Here is an 18,250-nt window from a genome sequence, read left to right as displayed (position 1 = left end):
GGTACAAAGATACAAAGGTGACACAAGGAGACAGTCTGAGTCATCACTGTAGATATATCCATGTAGATTCAGCCTGTGCACAAACGATAGCAGATAGCTAAAATTAATTAAACACTCAAAAATATTTGAGCAGTTCTATGTAAGCACTACAAATCCAGCTGAAATCCTACACATTACATCTCTTCATCGGCTCTGAAACTTCCTGAGAGATACTGCCCAAGTTAAATGGGGATATGGTTCCTGTTAAAGCAAAATATTAAGAACACATCCTAGGGAAAGAGCAGAAGACAAGGCTATTAGCAAGGGTTAGGTTTAAAAATCACTACAGTTAGAGTGCTACAAATGGTGCAGGCTGAAAAGGAGGCCAAAGGAACAGGGAAGCTGGAAAAGCATTCTGGACTGGCAACTCTTCCACCTCCTGAGATGCCCCAGAGTTCTGGATAAGGCTGTGATGACAAAAAGGGTGAGTGAAAGGGTTATTGTTGGGAGAGAGACACGAGCCACTGCTCCAGCTGGAGCAGGGCAGGAAAGGGCTGCCAAGGGATGGATGGTCTGCAAAAATAGCTTTCCTATAGGATCTTGCTTATCCTGACCATGAGTAGGAAAGCTGGGAAAAACGTCAGCCAAGGTCAGCAATTTGGACTGAGGTGTGGATCAGAATTTGTGTTGGGCAAGGTGCAAATCTGTCTGTATTTTTGTGTGGGGCTGGAAACAGGCTGCCAAACCAACGCTTAAGCTGCTGAAATAATTCATCTCCTGAGACCTTTTGTACAATGATGTGATGAAGGAATGTGTAATCTTTAGAGTATACTCACTTTATCCCTCCTCCTTAGCTCATAATGTCAGGAAAAGAGACATGCATTGAAAAAAATCACAGCAAAATCACCACAGATAGAGAGAAATATTTAATACCTTTTGCAAACAGGTGTTTAAGCCTATGTACTCATTGCTATAGTAGACAAGGACACAAGGTGATTCAAAATGAAAATGTATTTGTCTATGGATAACATTAGTTTCCAGAGTCATGGGAGTTAATGATAACAACAATTTTCAGAGTATATTAAATGCCATCCTTCAAGACTTAATCCAACCTCTAACTATTTTGGGATCAGGATGAGATCTAATGGGGCTTGAGAACAAGGTTGAAAGGATTGATTATCCTAGATCTGCCTGCTGTGAGGTTCTTACATCTTCCTCTGGAGCATGTAGTGCTGGCCAGGGTCAGAGGCAGGCAGCTGGATAGGAAGGCACCCTGGATTAGCTTGTTTGTACTCCTCCTGCTCTGCCTTGGCTGCAAGCTATGCAAGGTTTTACGTCTGTAATCCACAGCTCTCCTTGAGGACCACAGAGGGCCTCTGAAATGCTAAATAACCCAGGGAAAGAGGCTTACCTGAAGCCATGAGTAAACCCAGCAGTCAAACCTCTGGCACAGATTTTGGCTTCTTCCTCTTCTAAATGGCTCAAGGTTTGGATGTCTTTGTTTTCAGTCCTGTATCTGAAAGATAAAGGAATTACGGGATTTCTTTAATCTTTGTGTTCTCCCAGATAAGTGTATTAGAGGAATTTTGTAGGTTATGGAAATTATTATTTTGAATTAAAATTAAAGCTGCACCATACTGTGTTTATTGTGTCTTGGTGTAGGGCACAACTGAGCCATGCAGTCTCCTGTATCTGACTGCAGAAACATCATTCCTTTTGCCCAGACCTGGATAAATGAAACAGTGATGCTCATTTTCAGCAAAACCCTGTTTATATCTCCTTGTGATGCAGCACACACAGAGCCCAAAATGTCTCCTTAAATAGGTATTTTATTTTCAAAATTTCATGGGGAAATTGATTTTGGCTTTCAAGAAGCAAGGAACTAGAAGTGTAACCTAGGGCATTATGGAGTCAGCATGCCCAGTTATTGACAGAGGAGACCAATAATTGTATTTTTGTGTAAACTTCTTTTAGTGAACATAAGAATATCTCAACTGGCTTTACCTGAGCTCTCTCTAGCCAGTTTCCTCTAATATAACCAGAGGAGAGATTGCTGCTACTGTCAAAGATAAAGAAGAATATAGAAAAAGTGATAGTTAACAGGCAGGCATGTTTCCTCACTATGAGCAGAGTTCTCGCTGGTGTCCACAAAATCTCCTTCCCACCTTCAAGGGAAATCTAGTTTTCAGAAAAGATCAAGCCCAGGACATATTCTAAATCTCACAGGCAATGATTCGTAAACCAAGTGACCATATTTCTGGGGTGCAGTGCTCCTCTGCCCGAACAAAAGATAGAGGGGAAGATGAAGAGTACAATATGAACACCCCCCATCTCAGGACCTGTGGAGTCTGTCTGATTCCTCCTCATGGCAGTGTGAAACCCTCCCTGAACAGAGCAGCCCACTCAGCAGCATAGCCCAGCAGCAGCTGAACTACATTTTCACCTAACAACCCTAAAAGTCCTATCATAACCTTCTGAAAATCTCTCACTCTTATCTCTGGCCCAGTCAACACTCAGGGAAATGCAATTTAACTAACCCTTTGTCACAAGGACTCGGCTCAAATGCTCCACCCAGATAAACACTAGTGTTGGCTCAGTTGCATTGCCTCAGTTTCTCTTGTCAGTCTTTTCTTTCTTTTTTTTTTTTTCCCCCCATCTGCCTTCGGTAAGCTCCTTAGATTCAAGCACTAACCTCAGGCCAATTTTTTATTTCAAAGCTGGATTACTGTCTTAACTCCCTCTTCCCATTTTTCTACCACTTAGTTCAATGCTCTCTGACTGTGAGGATGTAACACAGCAACAAAAGACCAGGAAAAAAGACAAGGGATTAAAGTATAAATGGATCTAAATACTTAATAGCTGGAAGGAAGAAAAGTGTGACCTACCTTAATCAGAAACAAAATGGTGACAATAGGCTTCAGCTGGCTTTGTACCTAATTGTTTATTTATTTGCTTGGTTAGTCATATATTTATTTATTTTTAAGGCAGCAGGTATCAAGAAAACATGCTTGAAAAGGTTTCATTCAAATGTGGCTTCAGACATGATTTGGAAATTTTCTACACTTTGGGAATAATCAAGGCATCATTCAAGGAAAAAAAAAATAAAATCAGCTTTATGTAGAATAGCCCACCAGACAAGAGGCAGTCAACAATTGCAGATTGAACCCACTGTGTGGAAATTACATAGATTTAAATACACCACAAGGTTCTTTGTTGCAATTGTTGAAACTTATCCACATGCCTTTAAAAATCGCATCTTGACGCTCCAGGCTCTGGAGTCAAGAGATTATATAAGTCTCAGCTTCCATTACAAAATAACACTGAATGTCAACAAGGTTCAGATATCAATAAAAAACCTCCCAACTTTCATCTATCTCTTTTTGACTTATGGTTTTTGAAGGCAAAGTTATGGGGATGGTGTACCAACTTGTCTTTTGAATCGCTGGAGTGAGCAGTGCAGTACACATGGGGCTGCTGTACATGTGCAAATCTCTCAAGGCTGATGGCTGCATCCTTTACTCTCACCCCAGCTGCACTGGGAGAAGGGACGGAAGATGTGAATGGCCAGTGCAAACACCTAGACTTGTGCCACCTCCTGCCTTGTGGGAAATCTGGGAGGAAGGCTTGTTCTCCTGAGACTTCTTGGCCTTCCCCAAACAGAGTGTGCCTTTGAGGTCCCCCAGATTGAAGCAATGAAAGCTGAGAGTGATGCATAGATTGCTTCAACCTATACCTTATTTGCTCCCCTCCTCTGAAGCACTGCAGCTTGACTCATCTCCATAGCCTCTTGAGCTCTGAGCTGGATTGGGTTTCCTTTAACAAATCAGCCTTCTAGCCCCCATTTTAACATTAATTGATTGGAGATGCTTTTAACTGTTCCTTCTGGGTGTATTAATTTTTTACAGATTGAATTTGGGTTGATGAGGCAGGAAACCTGAAACTATTCCTGGCATCTCCTGCATACTCAGAATAACCACTCTAATGCATTCAGAGCAGCACACAACAAGAGGGTGGTAACAGAGCAGGGCTGGGGACAGGGGGCAGAAGAAGAGGGGTAGGGTGAGCCTAGGTAGTCACCTATCCATTTCCAAAAGACATCAGTAAGTAATTGCTTACCCATTTCATCTTTACTATTAAACACTTTTTTTCCCAGCAATGCAGACGTTTTGATCAGGCTGGGGCTGCTGACACTAACAGATATTAAATATACTCAGGAGAAATATGATCAAATGTTTGAAGTGTCTCGTAAATGTGCTGTTAGCTGCCCTCCCAGGGAGGCTTAGTGCAAGCTATTGTGTTTTGCTGAGCAAGAGAAAGGCTGGAATATTGGACAAGGAATCCAAAGGCAATTTTATCAGCAGTGTTATGCAGACCTGGAACACATTGCTTTTCTATTGGAAGCTTTTCTGTTACAGCCATCAAATTACTTGCTATTCTTAAACATTGAAATGCCATTTTGCATTTTAAACCCCAAGCTGGCATGTGTAAAGGGTTGCTGTGCTCAACAGCAATACCTCCTTCTTCTGCCGCTGCGGTGAGGCTCTGGACAGGGCCAGCCTTTGATGCCCTGTTAAACCAGACAAAGGTTTTATCCTTCCTGCTCACCCAGAGAGGAGTGGGAGGAACACTTGGCCAAGATCCTCTCTCACACAGCCCTACTCAGGTCATTGTTAGCCCTCAGATGAGGTTGACTGATTCCATTCCTAGCGAGGTACCCTGAATCACCAAATAAGCTTTGTCTGTCTCAGAGAGTTTGTTTCTCCCCACAAGATTTGCTATCCTTTTATTTACAGAGATGCAGTTCCAGCAAACCCCAGCATCACAGCTCAACTGTTCTACTCCTGGAGCAGAGAAAATAACAGATGAGAAGATAATTGCCAGAAGAGAAAAAGGGTTGGACACACCAGAAGTTATATAAAAGAACATCAGGAAAACAGACTGGGAGAAGATCCTCCCTGAAAAATATATCTCTGGCTACTTCTCCTCTGTTTTTCACCTTTTGGTTTCATAAGAAGGAGCTTGAGGCTGCTCCTTCCTCTTGGCACAGGAGGGATACTGTGCCTGACCCTGTGAGACCTCAGTTAGGTTGGACAATGTAAAAACTCCCTTGCAGAGGTTTTCTCATCCTTAAAGCAGCATCTCTGTCCTGCAGGACTCTTCCACAGGGCTGTAAAAAGGAAACCAAGTAAAAGTAAAGGGCCATTTTCTTTGGTAAAAGGATAGGTTTTCCTTAGGGAAAAATGGCTGTTACATTTTACAGAAGAAATTCCATTTATTGCTAACTAAGTTACATAGATTAGTGACAAGCACAGTATTTTTGGAAAGCATCCTCATTCCTTTAAAACTTCGCAGTATATCCAAATAATACATATACAGCCATGTCTGGACTAGATGCAGTCCTTCAAAATGCTCCTCTCTAGACAAAAGCTCAATTCAGCCAAACTGAAGGACCAGCTTTCATTTTGTATTAAAGGGTTTAAATACCACTCTTCTGATATACATCCACACCTTATCTGAGGTGGTCAGTCCCAGGAGCAGCCTGAAGCCTAGGACATTCCTGAGACCCGGGACTACACATCCAAAGCACCCATACAGATGATTTGAATTCATCCTGAATTCAGTCCTGTCTGCCTTTCCAAGAGGCAATGCTAGTGCCTTGTGAGGAGGGACTTGGACCATCTCATCAGTCCAATCAAACATGTGATGTTGCTCCAGGGCATAAGTGAGGATAGCAGAGCTAAGCATGGTGCTCTGGGTTCTCTGCACCCACCCAGCCTTTAGCACCTGTGCATGTTCTTTTTCTCCCTCCTCCCCATAACCTGGGCTGAACAGCTGAATTAGCCCAGAAGTAGCCCAAGGCAGTGATTCAACAGGCTGGACAGCCAGTGCAGCTGGCTTCATTCAGGGCATTGAGATTAGTCATTAGCTGGTCATGATGATCAACAAGGAACTGGCCAGTGCACTACAGAGGATCTTAACCCAGTGTTCAAGCACCAGCAAATGCTGGCTTTGGCAAACCAAGGGTCTCATTGAGAAAAGCAAGCCGAGGGCCCTCCTGTTTTTTAGAGCAGCATGCTTATTTTAAATTCAAACCTGCTGTCTTTTTCTGCTCCTCTTTTTCTATTGCTAAAAATGGTTCTATGACAGATCTTGATGGATATGAATTGTCTGCCATATGTTGTTTCCTTTCCTGACTGTTATCTCCATATGTCAAATGTACTTGGATCTGATGATCTCCATACAAATGATAACAAAACAAACAGACAAGGAGAGGCCAGACTACAGGGGAAACAGAATCTCTACCAGAGAACTGAAATACCAGCAGACAGCCTTTCTACAGGAGACTGTACAGTTTACATGCTGTCACTCAAAAACAGTGACTCCTTCTAGGCACTCTCACACATTAGTTGCTCTGTGCTAAGACAGGATGTGTTCAAGGGGAAATTCCCTGGGGTTCCACCATCAAGCTTAGGATATAGAGACTAGTGAGAGACAAAATAAATAAGGTTTGTTTTGCCTCCAGCATAACTAGTGCCAAGCTTTTATAATTTTTTTTTCCTGATAAATTGGGTAAATTATCAGAAGTGCCTCAAGTGACTTAAATTTACCAAATATTTGATCTCTTAAGTCTCTTAGACATTCAAGAAAATTGGATCTCTTCTCTCTTACCATCACTTCTTTTCTCCTTCATTTTCTTCTTACCATATTGCCATTTTTTGAGAGTCTCTAAGACTTCTCCCACTCTCCAAGAGATCCAACAGCAAGGCGTATTTAGAAAACACAGGGTCATAAATACCCTGTAATAAAAGATAGTGTAAGGTTGGAATCCTGTCATGGTGTCCTTAATTAATTTTCTCCCTAATGGTCCCAGTTTTGCTTTCCTAGAACAGACACAGGAATTGCTGCCCATCCTTCAGGCTGTTCCCCCTGCAATGGGCATCTGTGAAAATGGGAGTACTTAGCCTAGCCAAAGTCTCCTTGTCATGTCTGTTGAAGAGAGGACAGGATATTCCAGGGGGATTGGTGACCCTGAGGACAAGTGCAGCCTTGCTCCACAGTGCAAGTGCTCTCTTCTCTGTGATGGGAGCTTTCTCTGAGGCAACACAGATCCAGAGTCACGTTGTGCAGTCCCTGTGACCATATTACATCACTGTAAAGGAATAATCTTTCCAATGGGAAGCATGCCTGGTAGCCCTGCCTCCTTCCTTCTGTGCCCAAACTTTCCACAAGCGAGCATTACACAGTGCTTTTCTTCCTGGCTAAATCCACAAGGAATGAAATTGTACTTTACAGGCCAAGGTAAATTTGTGCAGTTCCTGGGAAAGAACCCACCAGCAAGGTAAAAGTTAAAAACCATATTTCAGGTATGATAGCTCTTGACTTCCTCGGGTTCTACATCTCTGAATTTTCTTTTCTTTCTTTCTTCCCCTCACACTTATTGCCCTGCTAAGCTGCTCAAGAAGGGAAGCACAGTGTTGAAACAGAGATCTTTCCAAGGTTAGAGAAGACACCTTTCACTTTAACAAATGACAGTCTCCATCTGGTTAGCATCCCTCTCATGTGTCTGTAACAGATACAGGCAGAATTGATTATCTTTACTTCAGGCTTACTAATTAAAGCCCTGCTCTGATGTAATGGTATCACAAAAATTTCCACTTGGGTCATCTGTGTTTTTCTGTGGATCCTATTTTTTTTTTTTTTTTTTTTTCCCAAGACAAAGGAGATTATTATTTAAGGGAGTACGTTTTTTAAGGGAGAGCAGATAGCAGAGAAATGAAAGGAGATAATGAGTCTGAACAACCAACACAAGGCAGTTTAAGACCCAGAATAATTCAGGATTGAAGGGATTTTTGGAATCCATCTAAACCAAGCACAAAATCATCTTCAAGAACAGTCAGGTTGCTCAGGGCCACGGTCAAACGTTTTGAAAATTTTCAAGGATGGTGATGTTACGGCCTCACTGGAGACTTGCTCCAGTGCTGGATTGCACAACTTACTGGCTAATACAACAACCAGATAAAGGGGTTTGTGGCTGGTATCTGTCTCGAACTATCCTTTGGAGGCAAAACATGGAAAGCAGGCTGGGTATGGCTGGTATTTGCTTGGAGCTCAGCATCTGCCTGAGAAAACTTTAAGGCCCAGAAGAGGACCTGGTTAGTTGGCGTTTCAAGCTTTCATTCCACTACAAAGCACATTAAGGATGGTAACACTTTGGGAAGTATAACTCAGCCTGCACAGCCATTTGGTGAGCAGAGAGGAGGAAAAAAGTTCTGTACCAATTTGCCTTGATGGGCTGTTCTTGTGAGCCCAGCACTTCCCAGAGTATCCCTCAACAGGGGACTGGACACACTGCTCTTCAAAACCAAGAGGGTTCAGGGACTCCCTTATCACTCATCACGCTCCCAGTGTTTTAATCAGTCTTCCAGTGTTACACAGACTGATTTTGCTAGATAACATGGCTGCATCAAATTTCCTTCCACCTGTCCTATAATTTTTTCCAGGACTTTACTGAAAGATCCAGGTTCATGGAGCAGTCACAGAGGGTACACAGGCAGAAATGAGCAACAATGAGCAATCCAGGTCAGAGGAACAACAACTATGCCAGCTTCAGTGCCAAAGTGGATGCATTAAAATTGTGCTCTGAGTGCTGAGCCATGCTGAAAGAGTGGGTGCTGATGCTTGTGTGAGCAGTCAGGCACATGAAACAGACTGAACCCTTCAAGAAATGCCTCTTTCTAAAACTCAGGTTACCACCTGCTAGTTTGCTAGTTTGAGTGTAGTTAACAGAGGTCAGAAGATCCCTGTAGCTCCTGGGTAAGCTCCTCTCTTCATAAACCTTGTCATCATTTGTTCTTGAAATGATGGTGGTCCCTCAGAACTTTCTCATCAAAGGAAAGGAGATTGCAGCAGACCTTTGAATAGTCAGGGAAAGCTGAGATGTTTCTAAGAAGTTTCAATACAAGTGTAGTTTATTTGTCAAATTTACTAACACCTAAGATTAAAAGCTTGCTGTTGGCTCAGGCCAATGCTAAGCAGACTGCTTGGGTTGCCTGTCTTCTACTTTTTGGTTGTTACTACTTGGGTATTTAGAATATGTATATATTTAAAGTGTCTTCTGAGCTAGCTGAAACCATAAGTTGTTCCAAACAGAGTGAATAGACAGTACAACATGCTTGCACACACCGCTGTTTTTCTTTGAGTAATTCTTGAACCAACCTCTCAAGTCTAAGATTTCAGTATTTAGCAGTAAAGTTCACACGTGTTAAAATTCAAATCTTCTGGGCCACTTGCTTATAAACCACAGAAGTGCTCTTCTTGGAAGTGCAATATAAGTAAAGAAATAAGAGATAGTGGACATAATTCAATTTAAATTCAAGAAAAATATCCCTGGCTAATTTTTCTTACCCATTCAGCTTTCCAGGACTCTGGCCTTCTGACTGTGCTTTGACAGGTGCTCTGAAAGCAGCAACCAGTTGAGCAAAGGCATTGGGATATGGGAAGTGCTGAGGACCAGAAGGGATCACTTTGAGTGGACTGTGACCACCCTAGCATTAGGGCTGAAAGAAAGCAACAGTTTCAGACCTTCCTTCAGCACAGCCCCAGTTATCAGAAGTCTGTCTGTCTATAAGGATTTACATAGTAAATAACTCCTAGTTTTGTCTCTGACCATTAAGTACCAGGGTTATTTGCCTTGGGGAGCACTTAATGTCTCTATCCATTTTAATTTCGTATCATTTTGCACCAGTTCTTTAGAAATGCAATTTCATGCGTTGCTTTGTTTCAGTCAATACCATCTAGACAAATTGAAGTCACTACATACACAGGCTCCTTAAAGGTAAAAATGCCCTGTGATGAAAAGAAAATATTTGACTTCTTCATATGCTTGGACAGGAAGAAATTGAAAGGACCACTACCAACATCAGACAACTTCACCATTTAGTTTTATATTTCAAGAATTTGATTGTGTTTTGTTGTCAAACTCTTGCATCTCAATTCAGTACTGTTTTTACCAATATACAGTGCACTTCAAAGCTGCTGGTGTAATTGCTTCTGTTTAGACGGTGCCCTTTAATCAACACAGATCTTGCACTACAGGCAGCATACGTGGAACTCCTAGAAAGCCTTGCCTAGCCACAAACTTCACAGCTCTGAAAAAACAGGACTCTCTGTGAGTGGAAAACAACAGAAATCATAAAGCTTCCCTAATTAGTGCATTCAGTTTTGGTGCCATCTAAAGACTGAAGCATGTAAGTCCCCATGTTTAAAATTAATTCTACAAGACAGAGAGGAATCACTGTAGCGCACAAACAGAACCGGGAAAGATGAGAGAGGAGGAAATGGAACAGCAAAATGACCATGGCACTAATGATTATGGCTAATAACAAGATGTTGCAAGAGCTAAATTGTCCAGAGAGAGAGAGACAGAATATGTGTGTGTGTGTGTATGCACGCATGCGAGTATGTGGGAGCATGGGACTAAAATCACAAGGGTGAACTCCCAAACCTCAGTGGAACTGAGCAAGGTTTTTTTAATATAAATAACTTCTTAAATGAAGTTTATTTATACTCTGCTTAGTCATTGCAAAATGTCTGTTCACAGCTTTGAGATTTTTTTTTCTGAAATTAATTCACCGTTTGAAATCGTATCTGAAAACCTGTAAATTAATTCAAGTGATGTACAGTTCATTCACGAGGTTTTTTTCAAAAAATTCAGTACCTAAAATTGTGCTGGTTTTGTATAGATTTCTGGATAGATTAATATGCTTCTCTATCCCTAGCTGCCATGCCTCATTAATTGCTAACACTGGTTTCCAAAGACAGTTTCTACTGCAAATTTAAAATTCACTGTCTGGAAAAAAATCACACACCAGCTAAAATTCATGGTAAAATGTAAAGGATAAAATTTTTCCTTTTTCTAAAATTTTTGTGGGCACATACATTCCTGGGAACTCTGGCCTCCACCTTCCCTCAAGAGAACAGGGCAGGGACAATGATGATAACGTCCCAAAACAACAGAGGGGTTGCAAACATCACAGCAAAGGACTAGAGAAATCAACTTTTGGGAAAAGCACCAGTTTGAGCCTACATCTCTTGATATGAGTCATATTTCAGATGGATGTTTTGCATAAATTGAAGAGGTATCCCAACCAAGGACAATCCCAGAAAATTCATTTGAAATCACAAACATTGATGGCAAGTTAATTAAAGGAATCCCTGAAATTTTTGATATTTCTATAGCAGTAAGGAGTGGAGGTATCCTGAGTTTAGGTGGTACATTTCTTTGCACAGATGAAGGATGGTCACATCCCATCCTGTAGTACATCTTTAAATCCCCCAATATTTGGGATAATGACAACACAGATTCTATAGGACGTGACTGCAGCTGCCAAAGTTCAATTTAATTAAATGACATCTAAGGAGGACAGAGTAACTTCCTGCACGTATTTGAGATCAGAGTTGAAAAAGGGCAGTGTAAATGGTACCTAAATATAACAACCTCTCTGTATGGTGCTAAACAAGTCAGAGGATCCGACTGCAACACAGGGAGGACACACATGCCATACATCTTAAATACATTACAGGTGAGTTCCCTGATTCAAGATGCTCAGATGGATGTAAAATGTGAAGGATAATTTTTAAAAAAGAGTTTCTAATAGTGTAATCTACCAAGCCAAGGGACAGAATTACCAGAAAAGGGGTAGAATCCACAGTTTTGAGATACAGACATTCAGTTTGATAGCTGCTCTGTCTAGAGGCAGCTAGAAGGAAGGTGGTTTGGTCTTTTCCATGTATAGCTATGATTTTCTAGCAGCCAGTGTTAGGGAAAAAAAGAAACTTCTGTCTTTCTGAGGGTAAAATAATCTACTCTTTCAAATTCATTTCTATGGCAACATCAATGACTCCCAGAGAATGGGACAGCGTGTTCTCCACTCCACTTTGTGCCCTGTCTTCAGACAGCTCTCCCCCTGCTTGGCACCTCTTTCTGGTACTTACTGCTTCCTTGTCGATGGCAAACCTGCATCCATCACTGCTGCTGTAGGTTATGGCATCAGGCTAGACTCTGAAATTCATGGAGGCAGGACTGACAACAGGCAATAATTTAAATTAATTGAGGTTTCCCTCCTCATTTGGAAACAACTCAGGGAAAACATAAACCTTGTCATGTTTGAAAGACGGCTTAATACTACACTCCTGAATGAGACATGACTGAGTCTTAATGCCGCTGAGTGAAACTTGACCTGTTTGTATTGAGGGTTTATTATTATCTCTGATATTTCTCCCAATCCAAATCCTATGTGCATCATTTACACGGGATTTTTAAATGGCAAAGCAAAATCCATTTGGAGAGACATTTTCCCATTTTAATAACATTTTCACACACATCAGCTAAGTCTGTCACTGTTGCAAGCTCAGCCTCCCTTTTCTGTAGTGAACAAAATTAAATGCCAGCTGATCTACTGGGAGGCTACAGACTGAGCCCAGCACAGCAAGATGCTGTGGTAGGTACTGATGCTCTCAGTGAATCCCATCACTACTTATTCATGTATTTAGCAGTAATTCAACAGCATGTTCCTATAGAAATCACAGGATCCTTGTCCAGCAATTTTTCCTGAAGGAGTTTCTTTATACTCTGAGACCAGACCTCAAACCACCTTGCAAAGTGCCAAGTTAGAACCTGCCTCCACAGTGAATCAGGTGAAGGAGTGGCCCTGAAGTTGACACAGGAGCTTATAGGTAAAGATAGGAGGTCTTTCCTGTCAGGAACCAAAGAAGCAGATGTCATATTCAGCTTTTGCTCTTGTTTGGACAAACTCAACTATAAAGCTTCTATTTTTCAAGAAGGATCAGACTATAATTTCCTTTATTTCTCCTCCCCACAGAACAGGTCTCTCCCTATCTCTGCTGTAAGGAGCTGAAAGGAGAACTAGAAAGACCAAAGTGCAACTTCCCTAAGTCATGTTCAGCACTGCCTGACTTAACCAGAGCTGGCTACGGTTCATCCAAAATAAACACTGGGGACTCTCAGGACCAGCCATGTCTTTTTATGGGTAAGGTCCTTCTTCCTAAATGCTGTCATCACATATACCATGCTCATTTCCTGAGGATAATAGCCCACAACACCAGACTATTCAGGAGCCTGGGCCATCAAGACCAATGGAATTGAATTGACCAAAAGTATATACATGTTCTCCTGAGGACACCAGAGGAAAACAACCTCACTTGCAGAAGCAGGAAATACTCTCACAACAAGGGTTCTTCCACAGTTACTACCTCCTTTCATCCCCCAGGAATATCTGTCTTCTTAATAACCTGAGCCCGAGCCCCTACACTTCTATAGGAGAGAGCATTTGCTGTGAGAATAATCCTGAAGGGAGGGTCACACAGAGTTTTTTACAGGACTAGAAACCATTTCAGAAAAAAACAACCAAACAGACAAACAGAACCCAAATGTGCAGGATCACTGTATAATAAAAGACCTTTCATCCTCTCTGAATTATGAAATGGATCAGAGGTCACACAAGTGCTTTAATTTCTTTGTGAGTGCATGCAGAATCCTTTGTTGTCCATTATGTACTGCAGCTACAGGTGATCACAGGACAGCCAAAAATTATTGAGGGTGCAAACTGGCACTGTTATAATTCCTACTTGAGCTCAGATTTTGAAAAATTAAGTTTTGTTTGCAGGTTGCAAGGGAACAAGGTCTAGTAGCCTTCTAACTTCATGCCAGTTTTATTCTGTGAGTATTGTGCTCAGTCTCCATAATCCTGTCTTCAGACAAGAGGCAGAAGAACTAAGGAAATGTGCTACCATGTTTAAGCATTTGCTAGTAGCATTTTGTGATTGGGACTATTATAGCATCTGAGCTAGTCTTGCTTTGCACCTTGCACAAGGCATTCATGCTTGAACAAAGAACATACAAAATGCTACTCTTTGGATTTGGCAGCATGTTATAGGCATTTGGCACAAGCATAAATTTCAGTGTAAAGTGCAAGGCAACAAAGAATCCAATCTCATTCACTCCACAAAGAAAAGAGGAAAAAAAAAAAAGAAAAAAAAGAAGAGTATTTTGCACTTACCTAATGATAAAATTTGCCAGGGCTGAAGAGCTTTTTTTTTTTTTTTTTTTTTTTTTTTAAAAAAAAAAAAAAAACGTTCCTATCAGCCTTGCTTTTAAAATGGAAAGAATTGTAGCTGAAGGCAACTAATAGCTTACAGGGTCAATCTCAGCAGTGGGATTTGAATGAGGAGATGAAAGAAGTCTAAAGGGAATGAAATCCCCAGACACAGAACTGTGATCCTTTTGGGAATCATTCCCATAGGGCCACTTAGCAACAGGCCACCATCCAAGCACAACACCCTTGAGAGCAGAAGAAAAACTTTCTTCTTTGTATCTTGCCCTCTCTGTTGAAAATACTGTTTCCAGCTTATTCCCTGGGGAGTCAGAGGCTCATCAGGAAGAAATAAAGCTGGCCAGTCTGGGAGTGATTGTGTCTCATGTTCTACAAAGGCACACATTTCTCTTATCCTCAGGAAGAAATTGCCTTATTTTATATTCAGATTCAAATGTACTGAAATTATAAGCAGTAGAATAATTCTGTTCAACATGGCACACTAGATCTGACCTTAGTAAGTCAGCCTGGTGTCCTTAGCTGTTGTGGGACTGGCTCTTTCCATTTGTAGACCTGGGGATTTTTTCCACATTCTCCCTCCAGTAAAAATAAGTTATGTGCTTCTTGCATCATGTCCACATACTCTGTGTGACCCAGAAGCTAATGCAGTAACTCTTTATGTTCTGCTGTGTCTTAGTGCTGGCCTGGCCAGTGCCACCAACATAGATACAAAGAAAGTAAACATTTACTTAGAGAGAGTAATAGACACAGCCACCAAGCTATTTTTAACCCTTATTAGTTTGGTACTGAATTTTAACAATGCTAGAAGAAACAGTGACACAATGAATTTGCTGTGAATGCTGGTGGCTCCACTGGAGTAAGAACATACCTCTTTAACAAAGGTATTTGGTATCAAAACCTGTCACAGACCAAAATCCACCAGCTTCTTCACTTCTGACCTCCAGGTCACATTGATATTCTAGTGCTACCCCCACATATCCCTGCTAGTGCAGCTCAACCATGACCCACAGGCCCTACTATTGTTGCATGGAGCACCCCACACCATGCAGACAACTCATTTTTCTGGCAGGGTAGGTATAACACAAAACCATCACACCAGTTGGAACGGCACGCCCTTGTTTGGAAACCTCCCTGTACTTAGAAGATGGAAAGTGTCAGGGTGGGAGGGAGCAGGAGGAACAGATCTGTCCAGGACATATTCTCTGGAACCTGCAGATGTGGTTTTTAATCCATCTTTTCCTCAGGGATCAGTCAATCAAAAATACATAGGACATGAAAATCAACACATCAGCTTTCTCCTCAGTAACAGGAGCAGCTGGAGAGAAATGTGTGGATATAACTTAAATCTAATGACTATGTGCCAATTCTACTCCCCAGAGAGGTGCATACATGAAAATTTGGTTAAGAGCTTGTCCCCACCCTCCCACCCCCCTTTCCCTTACAGACAAGGAATTGAGGCTTTTGCAACTAAATACCAGAAAACAGGTTATTAAAGTGCTTTCTTCTGGAACTTATGCAAACATTGCTTATTACCAGTTCAGCTTTCTGTATAATTTCAGTTTTCTTTAAACCAGGGCCATGAGACATGCCTTAAAACTCTGAATTACTGCTTGCTTTGGGTAAAAGGAGGCACTCTAGCATTTCCTTCACAGGGATGCTAGGAAGGATAACAGGGCAAATGCTTGAAAGGTGTTCAGAGGCTGAAGGTATAGATGCTGCAGAGTATGAGGAAATACCAAAGTAACTGACTTGTGTCTTTATTGGGAAATTTCATATTCATATTTCATCAGGAGACTTGGAGAAAAGACCTCTGTATTATTTTCCCAAGTCTGTCCTTGGTCTTCTAGGTGATGGTGGGAAAAACACTTTCCATCTCAGTGCATCCATCTCTCCAGCCGTAGTATGAGAACAATACTACTGACTTTACTCAGGAGATGAGGAGATTGGGAAAGCTGAATTCACTCACGTGCAGAATGCTTCACAATTTGCATCACAGATCATGGGTTAGAATTAACAGCATCATTGTCCTGGTGCAACCCCAATGCAGCTGATTTTGAGCCTCTCATATTTCAGTGTTAAAGCAAGGAAAGCAAAAGTCAGTCCTGCTTTAACCAGCCTTGAGCAAACTGCCTGCACTTTCTGATGTACGCACCTTGGAAAAGGATGACATGGAGCACTGTGGCCCTTGTGTCAAGGACAACCACACAACATGAGGTTGCCTCTGCAACTCTGCCTCTGCACTCTGAACTGCGACAAGCCTTACACCTCTTGCATGAAGCCCCATCCCTGTTCAGTGAGCTCTACAAAACAAACCATAAACAAAAACAGAGGCTACAAGAGACAAAACCTCTGTTGTACCTTTGTCCTGCAGAGCTTCCCTGGGTCACCTGGCAGAAGTTCCTCAGTGCCCATGATCTGCCTCGGAGAGCCTGGCAGGAGAGCAGACATGGCAGTTTGTCATTCAGCATTGCAGGTCAGGGACTTGTGTTCCCTTCCCTGTAGAAAGCCTCTGACAGTAATTTTCCAAGCTTTAGTGTATTCTTTGTCTCTGAGGAAGATCCGTATTCTGAAGCTGGAGAGGGTCTCCTGCACGGCAGGAACTGGTCAGTGCCCTGCTGCTTCCCAATGACAGGGATTTTGCTCCTTGTCTTATTTTGCATGGCCTCAGCATTTAAAGTCTGTAGCTTCCTATACACCCTGCTCTTTGCAGTGCCACCATGAAAATGTCGGTATAAATGCGAATTTCAATAGCCATTATACTCCCAGCAGCAGCAATTGCGTTCTGTACCTCAGAGCCTGCTAATCTGTAGTAGTCATGAGGTTACTTATCTCCTGCGCTTTTCAAATACCACGGCGGTGGATACAAAAGGGAAATGGCAGGAGCTATTCTTCTCTGGAGTCTGAGAGAGTCTTTTTTTTTTTTTTTTTTAAATGCTGTACTGTTGCATTACCAAGCAAAACATTCAAAATCCAAAGGCAAAGTTTCAAGAGAGACAAGAGATGAAAATCTCCCAAATTTCTGCCAGTGTAAAGCTCTCAGCCCACAAGGGCAGCAAGCTGCAGGTTCCACAGTGCTTAGCCGTCTGTTAGCTAATTAAAGCACTGTGATCTGAGAGCTTTGAAAGATTTAGTTCAGATCTTCCTTGGGGTCATTTTTAGCTCCTATTTGCTGATGAATCCTCAGCTCCAGCCTACAGGTGTTGAGCTACAAAAGGATGTTTGGAGACGGGTGCTTGTAGCCATGGACTCAGGCATTGTTAAAAGGCGAAGAGAGATGTGGCCCCACTGAGACTTATAGTGAGGATAACAAGAGCTAAAAATGTGCAAAGAAAATAAATTATGAAAAAATATATCATTTAGATTGGATTTAGAATGCTGTTGCTATGCCTCTTATGGTGAAGAATTTGGGTTGCTGATTCACTTAATGTATATCACTGCTGACATCCAAAGTTGAAGCCATTTCAGCAACTAAAAACTCTCTCTGAGAGCCAGTCCTCATCCTTTTTTGTGTCCCTAGGTGGAGTGACACAGAGTAATAGAACATTGGGAAATCTCACTGTGTGGCAAACTGTGACTAAAACAAGGCCCAAAAAAACCCATTGAGGCACAAGCTCCATGATTAACCAGATAGGTTGGACACACTGTTTATTAGAAACTGAGGAAAATTCTCTAATGTGGGATGAAGTGCTCCAGACAAGATCAGAGGTCTGCCAGGTGGAAATCCAGCTGTGGAGCTGGGTCTACAAAAACAAAGGAAGGTAACTGGACTTGCACTTCCAAGCATGCCTGAGAAGAGTTGGGTCCTGCAGATGACGAATAATAGAGACAACTAAGGTAGGATACAGAGTATAGCAGATGTGAAGGAATGAGGAGGATGCTGAAGGTGCCTAGCATAGATAGAGCTCCAAAAGATGGGGATGATCTGGTTCTCATGAGGAGATGGTAAAAGTACAGCTTTATTGTCTGCTTATAGAAATCAAGAAACTCAACAGTTCTTTCAGTTCAACTTTAATAATTTGGTAAACAAGAGACTCTTAGTCAGGGCACAATAATGAAATCTTCATATTTGTTGTCCATCACTCAGGCTTTGGAACAAAGCGATAGACAGGATTTTCCCTCTATCCTGCTGCCCAGGGTCC

The 18,250-nt window shown here is 41.8% G+C and overlaps 1 long non-coding RNA gene across 1 annotated transcript in view; it reads right to left on the bottom strand.

The window, feature by feature from the left end:
• LOC120749994 (uncharacterized) overlaps nucleotides 1-18,250 on the bottom strand; it is a 64,852-nt gene that overhangs the window by 17,479 nt on the left and 29,123 nt on the right. Inside the window, exon 2 of the long non-coding RNA XR_005699895.2 lies at nucleotides 1,391-1,495. This is a non-coding gene — a long non-coding RNA (uncharacterized LOC120749994). The remainder of the gene's footprint in view (nucleotides 1-1,390; nucleotides 1,496-18,250) is intronic.

Source organism: Hirundo rustica, chromosome 3 (genome assembly GCF_015227805.2).
Source record: "Hirundo rustica isolate bHirRus1 chromosome 3, bHirRus1.pri.v3, whole genome shotgun sequence".
NCBI classification, from domain to species: Eukaryota; Metazoa; Chordata; class Aves; order Passeriformes; family Hirundinidae; genus Hirundo; species Hirundo rustica.
Note: the sequence above shows the minus strand (reverse complement) of the source record. Positions and strands in the feature narration are given on the sequence as shown.